This window comes from Peromyscus eremicus, chromosome 2, assembly GCF_949786415.1.
Source record: "Peromyscus eremicus chromosome 2, PerEre_H2_v1, whole genome shotgun sequence".
NCBI lineage: Eukaryota > Metazoa > Chordata > Mammalia > Rodentia > Cricetidae > Peromyscus > Peromyscus eremicus.
The window spans coordinates 73,458,072-73,471,588 of NC_081417.1; positions in this window are offsets into that span (position 1 = coordinate 73,458,072).

A 13,517-nucleotide genomic window follows, 5' to 3' on the forward strand; every position below is an offset into this window, starting at 1 on the left:
GAGATATTTATTGTAAAATGTTTTTTTTTCCCTTTCCCCTCTTGCTTTTATTTTTAGCCAGCATTACCCAAGCATCTGTTCCACCTCATGTGAGAAATGTGTTGGAATGGGGGTGAGAGGGTGCTGAGAGAAATGTACATACAGAAGAAATTAGGAAGGCCTCTGCAGAGACAGAAGAGAGGCAAGGTGTCCCACCCTCACCAGAGACAGAAGGGGTGGGCGTCGGGGGATCGAGTCTCCTTTCGACACTCAGATTTTCACATGCTAGAGTTTGAGAGGCACCCAGGAAAGACTCAGAGTCTATCAGCTGCACAACCACCCAGTGCTTGCCCAATGTTTGTCTGTGTACTTTCAGTGATGGGAGACCCATTACCTTTGAAAGCAGCTGTAGAGAGGAAATAAAGATTGTTGAGCTCGGATGTGTTGCAGGGAATAAAAAGGCAGGATAGGAGGCCGAGTGAATTCTGAGGAGCAGCAATTCATGGGCTTGTGTGGTTCTGTGACACTCACGAGTCAGAAGGTCCTTCCTTATCCATACATGAAGCCTCTATTTCTCATTCCACCTTTGGTCCGCTGAGGCCACCCCTGACACATCTATTGCCTCTTCTTGGATTTATCCTCTCAAACTCACTACTTCAAGTTAAATTCCCCTGGTGGTTTCATCAACTCCTCCCAAGAAAGCTTTTGAACATCCTCAGCTCAACAGCAAGTCTTCCTCTATCTTCTGCATCTGCTCCAGACATGGGTTCCAGACCTAAATTAAGCGCTTTATCTAAAAGGAATAGCAAATGAAAGAGGTGCTGCTATTCGGTGCTGGTTTCTATCATGTCTCACTGCCAAGTCAGTGTGAAGGCCTTGGTGACCTGGCTTGCTGGTTACTAGACCTCATTACCCAAACGAAGTGACTTATTTTCTGAGAGTAATATCATACAATATAGGGAATGGAACTTTAGGACTCTAAGAAAAACACCCATTCATTTAAGATGAGAGAGTAATTTATGGCAGGCTGCAATGTTAAATCATGTAAAATAGGACCCAACTTGAGAAAAGGAAAAAAATAAGAAATTATTTAGAAAAAAAATGAAGACATAATTGTACTAGGACCCTGGGTTGAATTACTGGAATTGAGCATCGAACCTGGTCCAAGTATCTAAATAACAAGACAAAAACGAATAAGTCTTTTCATTGTTTTACATTAGAAGAAAATGTGTGCCTTTGGTAGGCACATTCTGTTCTACATAAAACTTACCATCTAATAGACGTATTGATTTCTGCTTCTCCTTGTGCCTTCTGAAGCTGAATTCTGTGCTGCTGGAGACCATGCCCATCTGACTGGCTGGCCTCTCTTGCTGAGCATAGTCTTGGCATTTAAATACACTCCAAGTATGCTTGACTAGATTTCCACAAAAGGTTTGAAGCACTTAATTAGAAGGTCACTTGTCATAAAAGATTATAAAATAGAAATAAAGAATGAGAAGAGAAAAATAAAACAGGAATAGAACATGGAGTCTGGTGGCAGAAAGAACACAAACTGAGTTACCAGGGAAGCCAGAGGACTTTTGACTGTTAGTGACCTCATCTCTGAGGTTCAACTAGGGGTGGCAGGAGTGAAAGGAGACGAATTCACCCATGCGATGAGGCTTAATGCCTAAATGGAAGAGCACCTCACTTACGCCCAGGAAGCAAAACCTTTCTAATGGTATGTTTTGGGAAATTTCCTACTCAGAGCCCTGCAGAAAAGCCATGTAGGAAGGTGAGCCACGCTAATAGTCATTGCAGATGTATTTCCGGCTGTCCCTCATCACATACTGAGATGGCAGCAGAGGGACCACAGTGCCATGACACTCAGTGTCCGACACAAATGGAGCCTTAAGAGGGGTGTGAAAAACAGAGGAGCAGCACCCTTGAAGTTTGCGTCTGGAAGTGCTTCTATTCGGCCACAAAACTGAGGCACATTTGGGCCATAGACAAAGGGAAGAAGACCACCAGAACAGTCAGGGACCATTGTAAGTTCATACTCTACTGGTGATTTCTTCCCTAAATTCTGTAATTTAAGTGTACTTGTTGTGACAGACCCTAAAGGGCCATCAGCCTGAGTTAAGAATTAATGATAGTGCCACAAAACTAACAATCCACCCTGACTGTTGTTGTGTCTGTTTGGATTTCTTTGGGAGCAGACTGGTTTATTTGGGATGAAATTTCAGCTCTAATGAGGGCTTGCAGAATGTGAGATAGAGGAGGAGGAAAACCCAACGTGGTGCTTGTTAATGACTGGCTTGCCTTCCATCTAGAGAAAACCTGCGTGCCTGTTCCCTCTTCAGGAAGTTTCTTTTGATGCTCCAGCCCACTGCGTTTTCTCCTTCCTTCTCTCCAGCTGTGCTTCGTGTTGGGCTCTCATTTAGCACTGGTCCCATCGTGTAGTGTCTTGGCATTTGTATTAAATACATTGACACTTCTGCTGGACATTGGCTTCCTTGTGGAAACTGACAATAATATTTGAATGTCTTTGGTCCAGCATATAATAAGCATTCAAAATGTTGCTGATTGTATTAATGTAGACCTCCCACGGTCAAGTGGAGCAATCACATCTTCAAGAATTTATGGCACCAGTTCTGTCTATATGACTAGACCTGTCCCCATGAAAAGAATTATTTGATAAAGGGTCAGCGGGAACATGCCTCTTCTTTTGTAAGTAATACCACCAGAAGTGATTTTAGATTTTTGTTGCTATAGAAACCTCAGAAAGTACATTAACTTCAATGCAAAGGCATCTTATTCCTTAAAAATTTCATGTTTGAATGATTTAAATGCAGGTCCCAGCTGGGTGATTAAATGTGTTTCAGACAGGCAAGCAGTATATTGTAGTGGTTAAATATGTAGGCTTTAGATGCCTGTGTTCAACTGCTGCCTCCATCACAAAATCATGTGTGACTCTGATTGAGTCAGAGGAAGAAATCAAGACACAGGGATGGATGTCTTTCCCAAGAATACATAGGCTACCACTTACAGCCTCTCATGTAGCTAATATTAACTTCAGAAGCTTGATCTGTTTTACACTATTAGTGTGTGATCTGTGTTATACTATTAGCATAGTGATAGAGTGGGTGTGAACAAGGAAAAAGAAAGAAGCTTCTTTTATCTCCTCCCCTGTCCTCTTTCCTCCCATCATCTCTTGTTTTCTTCTTTCCTTCTCTCTACTTTTCTTACATTTTTTCTCTGGGAGAAAAGTTCTATTTCATCCTCATCAGAAAAGGGGTAAATCCACTCCCTCTATGAACCAAGAAGCAGTATGTTTCTACTACAGGCCATAACTTCTTATATCACTGTCCTTCATGAGTATTGTGAAGGACAGCTTCTTAAATAGGAACAATTTTTATTTATTTTAGTAAAAAAATTCACTGAGTATCTACTGTATGCCTCATTCCTAATCTGCATTATTTCTCATCATTAATACAATTCTAGAAGGTGAATTCTATTGTTTTAGTTTTTTCTTTTCTGAGGTCGTTCATGAGAGGATTCTCATGCTATGTAATGTCTTGGGGAGATGATCCCATAAGACATTGATGGAAGAGTAATGAGTGGGTCAGGGAAACAGACAACAAGCTCATGTTATCAGGGAAGCGAGCCCTGGGGTAACTGGGGATTAATCTTGTTGGACAGGTCTGGGAGCTTGTATGCATCAGTACCTCAGAGTCACCCTGACCAAGATGTAGTGGACGGGAATATGTTACGTATCAATCCCCATTGCTCATGGGTTGAAAGAAATACTCTCGCACATGTTAATTTTCTTGTACTTGTGAGCTCTTGCGGATAAATTTTTAGGTAAAAATATGTTAGTTGGAGGACTCAAAAGAACATGAGCTGCTGCTATTAATTATCTGTATTTGAAGGATGAGGAACTAGAGGTCTGCAGAAATGAACTGAATTCCTACAGATGCTAGGTATAGAAAAATGTTGCATTATGTCACCACAATCTGAATTCTTCTCACTCCCAGATCCAAACTCTTCCTGCTGCATGCAGCACCCTGCCTTCCCTCACTGAGCTGTACAGTAACTACTGGGTTGGTGTCAACTGTAACTAGTATAAGGACTCTAACGGCTGTGAGGGAATGCTCTTTTGAGGATGCTAGGAAGTTTGGAATAGTACTATTACTCAGTTCGATTATAGCTTTACATCTTTTTTCGGGAGTTAAATTGTATCTCCTGCCCCCACAGAATAATAATTTGAAGCAGCAGCTCATAGTGCCTGAGGATTCAGCATTATTTGGAAATGAGGTCATGGCCAGATGCAGTCGTGTTGGTATGAGGCCATAATAGAGTAGGGTAGCCTCCAATCCTATAGGACTATATTCCATATAAGATAGCCTCAGAAAAGCAGAGAAAAAAGGGGAAACCCTAGATGGAGAAGGCAGAGGTTGGCATTGTGTAGCTATAAGCTGAGGAATTTCAGAGGTTGCCAGACATCCGCCCTGAGCAGGGAGGAGGCAAGGAAAGGGTTCAAAGGGTGCTTGGCCCTCTAGCCTCCAGAGCTGTGAACCCATCAATTTATACAGCCTTTAAGCTACACACTTTGTGGCATTTTGTTATACAGCCCTAGAAAACCAATACACATTCATCTTTGCTTTTTTCTTAATAAAACTTTTACAGAAACTAATGAATGCAAAAGAAAGGGATTTCATATCAGCTTTCAGAATTCTCTGAGTTATATCTTGCATGACTCTTAGAGAGTGTTATGGGTCCCTTGAGGGATCAATGCTTCTAACACAAGGAATGTAAAACTATGAGGTTTGGATAAAAATTATTTCCATGTTTAGTGCTTACTAGGTTTAGCCCTGATTAATGCACCTGATATTGCTCTCAACCAAGGTAAAATACACTCTATTTTTTAAAAAAAGGAAAATGGGAATATGAACGATGGAGTGAGCCCAGCAGGAAAGCCTCTAGGACACTGCCCATCTCTGGTATCTGATGCAGCCTCTTTCAAGGTTTTCCTCTTCTGACCCTCCAGGGTCCTTGGAAGAGATTCTTCTGCTCTCTTGTACTTCCATGATCTAAGCAAAAGATCTGGGGCAAAGGATGTTAAAAGGTTTATTTTTATGAACAACAATCCCCTGCTGTAGACAGAGGGAGAACTGAACACACACTCCAGTGGGGAGAGCAGAGATCTGGTAACCCAAGTGAAGAGTGCCCAGAGGCAGTGGGTAAGGCTGTTTCTCTGTGGATGATGTAAGCTAAAACCCTGCTCAGGAGGAATAGATACTTCTGGTTCTGATGTTTTGAGACAAAATCATTTCATTGTGTTTTCTGGCCCCATCTCTTTGTACACTGTTGTGGAAACTGACTTCAAGTTCAAACAAGTCTAATTTCAGGACTGTTGCTTTGGTGTGACCTATTCATTAGCAATAGGGCCCTATCTCAGTACCACAAACCAGGGAGAAATGTGTCCTTTTCAGATACTGTGAGACTACATAGTAAATACAGTATTAAGACTAGATGTGGGGGGATGGAGAGGCCTGGCTCTGAATACAAAAGCTGCTTACGGCTTATTTGTTTTTTTTTTGTAACTGTAATATAAGCATAAAAATAACCATATCATATGTGATGGCTACTTAATTGTCAATTTGATATAACCTAGAGTCACCTGGGAAGAGAGTTTCAATTGCCTAAAGTGATGTAGGAAGACAGCCTGAAAGTAGTGGTGTCTGTAGTGTTTAGAATGAAAATGACCCTCATAGGCCCATAGGAAGTGGCACTATCAGGAGGTGTGGCCTTGTTGGTGTAGATGTGACTTTGTTGGAGGAAGTATGTCACTGGGGGTGGGCTTTGGGGTTTCAGATGCTCAAGCCAGGCCCAGTGTCATTCTCTCTTCCTGCTGCCTGCTGATCCATATGTAGAATTCTTAGCTCCTTCTCCAGTACCATGTCTGCCTATGTGCCATCACGTTATTTCCTGCCATGATGGCAATGGATTAAACCTCTGAACTGTATACCAGCCCCAATTAAATGTTTTCTTTATAAAAGTTGCCATGGTCATGGTGCCCCTTCACAACAATAGAAACCCTGAAGAAAGCTAGCTGAGTACTAGGCATATTTTTATTTTCTTTCTGCTCTTGATTGTGTATGTGACTAGCTATTTCTAGTCCCTGCTTTGACTGCTCTGCAAGTGATGGACTGTAACCTGAGACTGTAAGGTGAATACACTTTTCTCCTCTCAGATGCTTTTCAATTGGGTATTTTATCACCATCTTAGCATGGAGAGTTGGTAAGAAGAGAATCCATGCCAGAGATCACAGAGGACTGACTGCACAGTTGTGCAACCTGTGCCACAAGCAGTCCACATCTGCACAACAATCATATCTATAACAACGTCGTCTGTGTCTGTTTATACATCTATCTGTATCGTCTGCATTATAACAGTATTTCCAAGCAATTTTTCTTTATTTGACAATTTGTGAAGACAAAGGGAGGCTTGCAGTAGATAGAATTTTCGTTTCTAGGTGATGGTAAGTTATGCACAGTTGCCATGACATGTGGTCTGGGGATAATGGCCGGTCTCTCCTCACTATGAGAGTGAGACACCTCTTGGACAAAGGATGTTTTTGTGCTGCTTTTCCCAGTTGTTGAGAGGAATGTTTCTCAGATTGTTAGTGGGTCTGTCAACCAGTGGGGAATTTCACTAAAACGCAAACTCAATGCAGCAATCTGAGGTGGAGCCCAGGGTTCCCTGTTTCTCACGAGCTTCTTGGTGATGCCAATGCTGGACATCAGGTACTGTTTGAGAAGCAAGGCAACAGATTTCCTCTCTGGCTTGCACATACATACAGGAAAAATGCTTAGACACATAAAATAATAAAGTAATAAACAGATAAAAATAATAATATAACATCTAAAATGTTTAAGAACAATATTAACCATTTCTTCCTTATAAAATCCCAGAAATGACCCATGAAAGAGAAAACTAGAGTTAATTAAAAGGAATGACAAAATTTTAATGCAAAATAACTCATCCACAAAGCACCTTGCCACTGACGGCCTAGAGGGTGGAGCCAATTTTACCACTACATCAGTTCCGGTTCAGTTGTGGTGGGGAAACAAGTTGCTAGGCAGATTCTTAATAAAGATTTCAGTTTTTAATCCTTCTGAATGGAATTGCTTAAGTTCAATCTATACAGTAAAGATTTCTTCTTGCTATTTCTATTCCTCCAATGATTTCTGTTCCTGTTGGCTATTGCAAAAATCCATGAAAATGCTAGAGGCTGAATATACTTTCAGGAAAAGTTGCTTTGTAAAATATATTTCACAAAATGCCTCCTCTTTTTTTTCTGCTGTCATGGTGGAAGGTCCCTATCTTTTCCCCAGGCTTTCCAGGAACAAAATGGTTTCTAGGCTGGGTATCATCTAATTTTTTAAAAATTGCTTTTGTTAAAAATCATTCCCAAGAACAAAGACAAACATTTAAAAAATAATTTGCTCTGTGATTCCTCCATGAGTTTCTCTATCAGGTGCGTTTTCTTCGACAGTCTCTATTTTAATCCATACCTGTAGCAGCTAGGTGCAAAAGCAAGGTGCTAGCCCTGTGGTCCAGTTTTGTGCTTAACCGATTCAAATCCCCTCACATGTGGGCTACATAAGTCAAGGAAGGAAATCGTTTTATGTTCTACAGTTTCCCAAAAGCCATGGCTTCCCTTCTCTGACCTACACTCTGGATGGCTGGTGTGTGAGCTTGTTTACTCTGAGTAAAACACAATTTCCAATTTGGAAGTGATCTGGTTTAACACATCTCATAAAAAGACTGGAAAAGATCTCCGGACATCAAAGAGTTCCCGTGTGCAGATGTTTTGAGGAATGTAAAGGAATCTGCAGCATATGGATTAAATTCCTCTTGGAATACACACACTGCTCTTAAAAAACTGCTTGAAATAAGCCACGTTTCAGGGTTCATCAGATTTTTCTTTTCCTTCCAACTAAGATCCTATGCCACATTTGGATCATTATTTGAATGCCCCCCAAACAATGCTTGATGTCCCTCTAATCATCTATCCTTGAAATATTTCAGAGGTCTACTCTTTTATTTCTAATTACTTTTAGCCATGTGATGGACAGGTCTCATATCCCAAATATGGTCTCCAATGATGATTTTTGGCATATTATGTCTTGAACACACTTTTTTTTTTATGAGTTCTTGGCAAGTTGGATAGATTGTCAGTCAATGTGGTTGACCACCAATTCTTTCCTGGGACTTCTTACTGAATTCCTAGTTAATAGCCTCCTGATCTTCTTCAACCTCTCTGTCTGCTCTTTTCCAGGCTCTTCTCTTTGGGGAACTCAGACAGAATGGAATTGAGCTTGGTGCAGATGTCAAGGGTACCAAATGGTGTGTAGCATGCCAGAGTGGAGCATTTCAGGGTTCTGTCCATAAAACCAATCCCCTCCCTACCCTGACCACTCTAGAGATCTCAACTATTCTTGCTTTCTCAACTGGTACCCATTGTCTACACATCTTCCCTCTTCCTAGGTCACAACATCATTGTGTGCAGACGGACCAATCAGTTGTCTCCCCATCACTCACGGGAAAGCTATGAAATTCACGATATTTATCTCAGATTTGGAGTTAATCTTTGTTTCTGTTTTTGTTTTTTCTCCCCTATTATCTAGACATTTATGCTTCCTTTCCATTCTTTCTGTTAAATTTCTAAACAGCCCCGCTAACTTTTATTGCCAATTATGAAGCGGTGTTTTTTTGTTGTTAAAACAATATTATCTTTAAGCTTTTATCTATCTTTACATTGTTACAAGGTTTAGAGGCCAAAACCTAGCTATGCATATTGTTTCTGTGCTCAGAAACCTTTTCTTATAAGAAAGTGGTTTTTGTTTGTTTGTTTACTTATGTATATGTGGATGTGCCTGTTTGTCTGTATGTACACTATGCACATGCAGGTGAAAGCCAGAAGAGAGCATTCTATCCCCTGTGACTGGATTAACAGGTGGTTGTGAGGCACCTGAGGTGGGTACTGGGAATTGAACCTGCATCCTCTGCAAAAGAGCAGCAAGTACTCTTAACCTGAGTTCTCCAACCCTTGCCCTTAAGTGTTCACTCACATGCTTTACTTTCATTTCCTGTGTATGCACTAATTCCCTCACATCTTGGAGTATGTGTCACACATATCGAGAGTGGGAGTTGTGTAGGACCAAGGACTACATTTCAGCCCTGCAGAAATATTTCTGAAATGGATAGCATAATAGCAGTTACTGAAAATATCAGTGGTTAAAATCTTTCATGTCCCACATTGTAAGTCAGACAAGTTACTTAACTTCTCCAAAGCTTGCTTTTTTCACCTATAAAATGGAGATGAAAATATTGAACACTCATGACTGTTGTAAGTCTAAAATGAAGTAATTCATGTATTAATTGGATCCAGTCCTAAGACAACTCAGTTCATCAAATTCCCCTTCTTCCCCTCTTCTCTTCTTCCTTCTTAGACAAAAAAAGACATTTTTGATGTTCAGAAAAATGTTGTTATTTATTTAAAATCTCTGTATCTGTAGTTCTTCTCATACAGATTAATATTGTACAGAATATATATCTACACATATATGGCTATGCTATTGATATTTACTAAAACATCTGTATTGTTTTTTTGAAAGCATCTAAACCACAAAGAATTAACATTGATAAGCAATCCACAGTTGCTGACACCTTAGGCACCTTTTGCTTTTCCTGATTCTAATAGTCAGTGATTCCTTATGACTAATCTGACCCTCTACGTATAAACCGAGACTCAGGTTTGTTGACTGTTTACTAAAGCACTGATGTGTGACGTGAAAGATCCTGCTTGGAGAGCCTTCTTGGAGTTTAATGTAGAAATGACACATGGGCTTTGGTAGCTTTGGCGGTGGTAGTAGCCATGGGTGGGGGTAGAATTCCAGAGGAAGGAAATCTCTTGGATAAATGATAGGGAGGTCTAAAGATTGTTTTGTCTGGGGAGGCAATTAAGCATGATGACTTCAGAGTTTCTATACAGAACTCAAGACAGAATTCTTGTTGGAAAGAAAGGACTAGAGAGCTGTTGTTGAGGCTGAAGTCACATAGCAGCTTGATGTAAGACTGATAAACTATCCATTGTCCTTATTAAAACCAGGAATGCATAGTTCCTGGATGTAACTGGAGAGGGTGGGCTAATCTCACCCGAGCCATCTCCATGACAACACCATCATGATAGACTAGGAAATGGATAAGACAAGTTGTGGACGAGGCAGAGCAGAGGCAGGTGAAGCCAGGAAGTAGAAGGCACATAAACCATGTTAGGGCTACTTTGCAAGTTCTGATGTGGTCGGCCTGATCCCTGGGGATGAGGGCTGTGGGCAGAGTGTGGAGTGCATTGAGACATGACAAGAATGGAGGCAAAGAGGCAAGGGAGAAGCAGGAGGTGGATTCAAAGAATGTGAATTATGTTCACTCTTTAGTACATTTTTTTTTGATTTGTGAGAAAAACATTTATGAAGTAAACCTAGTAGGCTATAATAATATGTAACATACACTGGGCTATTTCTGTATGAAATAGACCTAGTAGGCTATAATAATATGTAACACACACTAGGCTACTTCTGTATGTCAAACACTAGTTTGGCCTCTTTCCATTGATCAGTGTTTATGGTAACCCTATAGTTAAGGACCTATTGTTCTGCTCTTTTCTGTAGGGTTAAAAACACTGGGGCACAGGCAAGCTACGTAACTTGTTCACACAGCTACAAGCAACAGAATCAGGCTTAAATTCTCGATAGCCTGGCCACTGAGCCTGTGTTCTCTGTCACTATGGGGTGACAGTTACGTCTTTATAACTATAATAAATGATTCAGAATGAATGGGGTGTTATATCCATACAGCATCTTGTAAGAGTTTGATTCATATCCATTGAGTCAATAATTTAAATAACTGTAATAATTTCATTAACTGAGCATTTACTGTATACTAGATAGTAGGTTAAGTGTTTATATAAACTATTTAGTTCTTATGATACCCCTCTTATGTAAATACAGTAAAACACTTACAAGAAGTTTATATAATCCATTTGAATTATACAAGAAGTTAGAATGCTTTTTCTTCTTCTTCTTTTTTTTTTTTTCCTGAGACAGGGTTTCTTTGTGTAGCTTTGCGCCTTTCCTGGAACTCACTTGTAGACCAGGCTGGCCTCAAACTCACAGAGATCCGCCTGCCTCTGCCTCCCGAGTGCTGGGATTAACACATGTGCCACCACCGCCCAACAAAGGATGCTTCTTTAGAGCTAAATAAAACCCATGTAAAGTGGATAATATTTCACTCCTCTTTTGAGTTTAATAGACAGGCCTCGGTCATATCAGCTCTGAAACCAGTACTTGAATCCATGTCTCTGGCCTACCACAGTATACTGCCTTTCTAAGACCTTTTTCTATGAGTCTATCTCACTTATTTGCAAGAGTTAAACTAACCAGCCTTTTGCACAGAGGGAGGTTTTGAGTTTGTCCTTGAAGGCTGAGAACACAGATGTTGAGAGAGAACATTCCAGGTAATAAGAAATGACTGTCAGAGAAGAAAAGGAGGCTGGAAAGTGTGAGGTATTTGTGATGATTAGCAGTTCAGGTGTATGACAAGTACTTAGCAAACTGTAAAGGCAATATGTAAACATTAGTGGTTATTACCAAGTTCATGATTATTTCTACTGGAGTGTGCCAATTTGCATTCTTGTCACATGTTGTATTTCTTTGGATGAAAGGAGAAATTCTAAATCATTAAAGCAACTGGAACACACATTAGATACACATGTAGGTTGGCAGCCTGGACCCCTGCCATTCCTATTTTTATATGTTGAAATCTCTAACTGTCTAATCGTGATGGTACAGAGTTCACTCCCTCAGCAGCCAAGATTGATTTTTCCTTTGAGTAGACATGCTTCACAGAAGTACCCTTTCCCGTTACGTTTTGAAAGTCATCAGACATGCTGTTATAAATGATCACGGAAGATTACTGGAGATGCTGCAAAATAATAGTGAACCAAGTAGCATCAGTAATTTCCAAGGATGGCTCGCAATCATCGCTCAGAATGAACCCTATCTGAGTGCAAAGCTGAACCTTCTCTTTTTCTCCCTCTCTCTCCCTTTTACCACTTTATAACATAGCTGAAATGGGTACCGCACCTCATGAATTTTTATGCAAAATATTCAGTTGCAAGCCACTGCTGTGCGGACGAGCTCTCCTTGTGAGGAGGGGAGCTGGCCTGCTTTGTTCAATGGCCGGCAGCCTAAACAGAAAGTCTTCGTATCAATTGGCTAACGGAGAGTCAAAGTCCATGATGGCTGCTAACCCTAAATGGATTTTGGATGCCTCTTGGTTCAGACTCTCACAGGTTAAGAGAAAAATGACTCCATATTTGTTGGCAGGATTGCTCTTCTCACAAGCTCTCTGCTTAAAACATCCCAAGCTCACACAGGGCCAGGCTGTTAAAAGTGAAGTCCTCCAAGCTAGCACCTGTGGAGCTATCCTTCCCCTGTGATTGGTTCAGATGTAATTGTTCTCCTAGTCCTATTAATTCTATTTCTTTAACTTTAAATTGACATTGTGTCTGCCGTGGCCCAGTCAGACTCTCTTCTCCCCAGTCAAACCAACATAGCTGTTTTTTCATTTGATCTCCTTCCTGTTGCCTCTCTCCATGCTCCTTCTATCCATTGACTCCTATCCTGCAAAGTGAGTTTTACATATGCTAGAATGTAATGGATTGGGGAACACCCTTGTTATATGCTCCCACACTGTCTAAGACAAACCATCCAAACATCTTGGCATGACACTGATGGTTTTTCATGACCTTACCACAACTGTCCTTCATCTCTGAACTTTCCAGTTACTAGATTTGCTACTCCCAAACATGGGCATGTTTCTAATTGTCTCCCCCCTAATTTCAAACACACACCCCCACACACCCATACCCCCATACGTACCCACACCACACACACACACACACACACACACACACACACACACACACACACCATACACAGTTGTGTTAAAGGATACAATCCCTTTAAAGGATTAATCCAGAAAAAATGATTGAAGGCCTAATATTCAACAGACATTATGTTTTATACCTGAGACCAAGATATAAGATATGTCACACTCTATTCGAGAGCTTTGGAAGATGAATATAGGAAGAAGTCATCATAACTCAATGAGATAACCAAGATTATGGAAAGAAACATTTAAATAAAGTCCAGAGTGAGTTCTTTTGAGACTCATACCTGACATTTCCCACTTTTGCACACCCTGTCCTTCTTTGTCAATGTTATCAGGTTTCATTTTCTCTATAGCATGTATCTAAGCTTATCTTACATATTGTGTTGTTTCTTGTTTATTTTGTCTCCCCCACTGGAATGGGAGTTTTATAAGAGGCATTTTCATTCTCTCTTGCACTCTGGGTTGGCACATCAGTGGTTAAAAAGATTTATTGACTACATAACTGGGGTTGGAGAAGGCTTCCCACACCTGTCTCC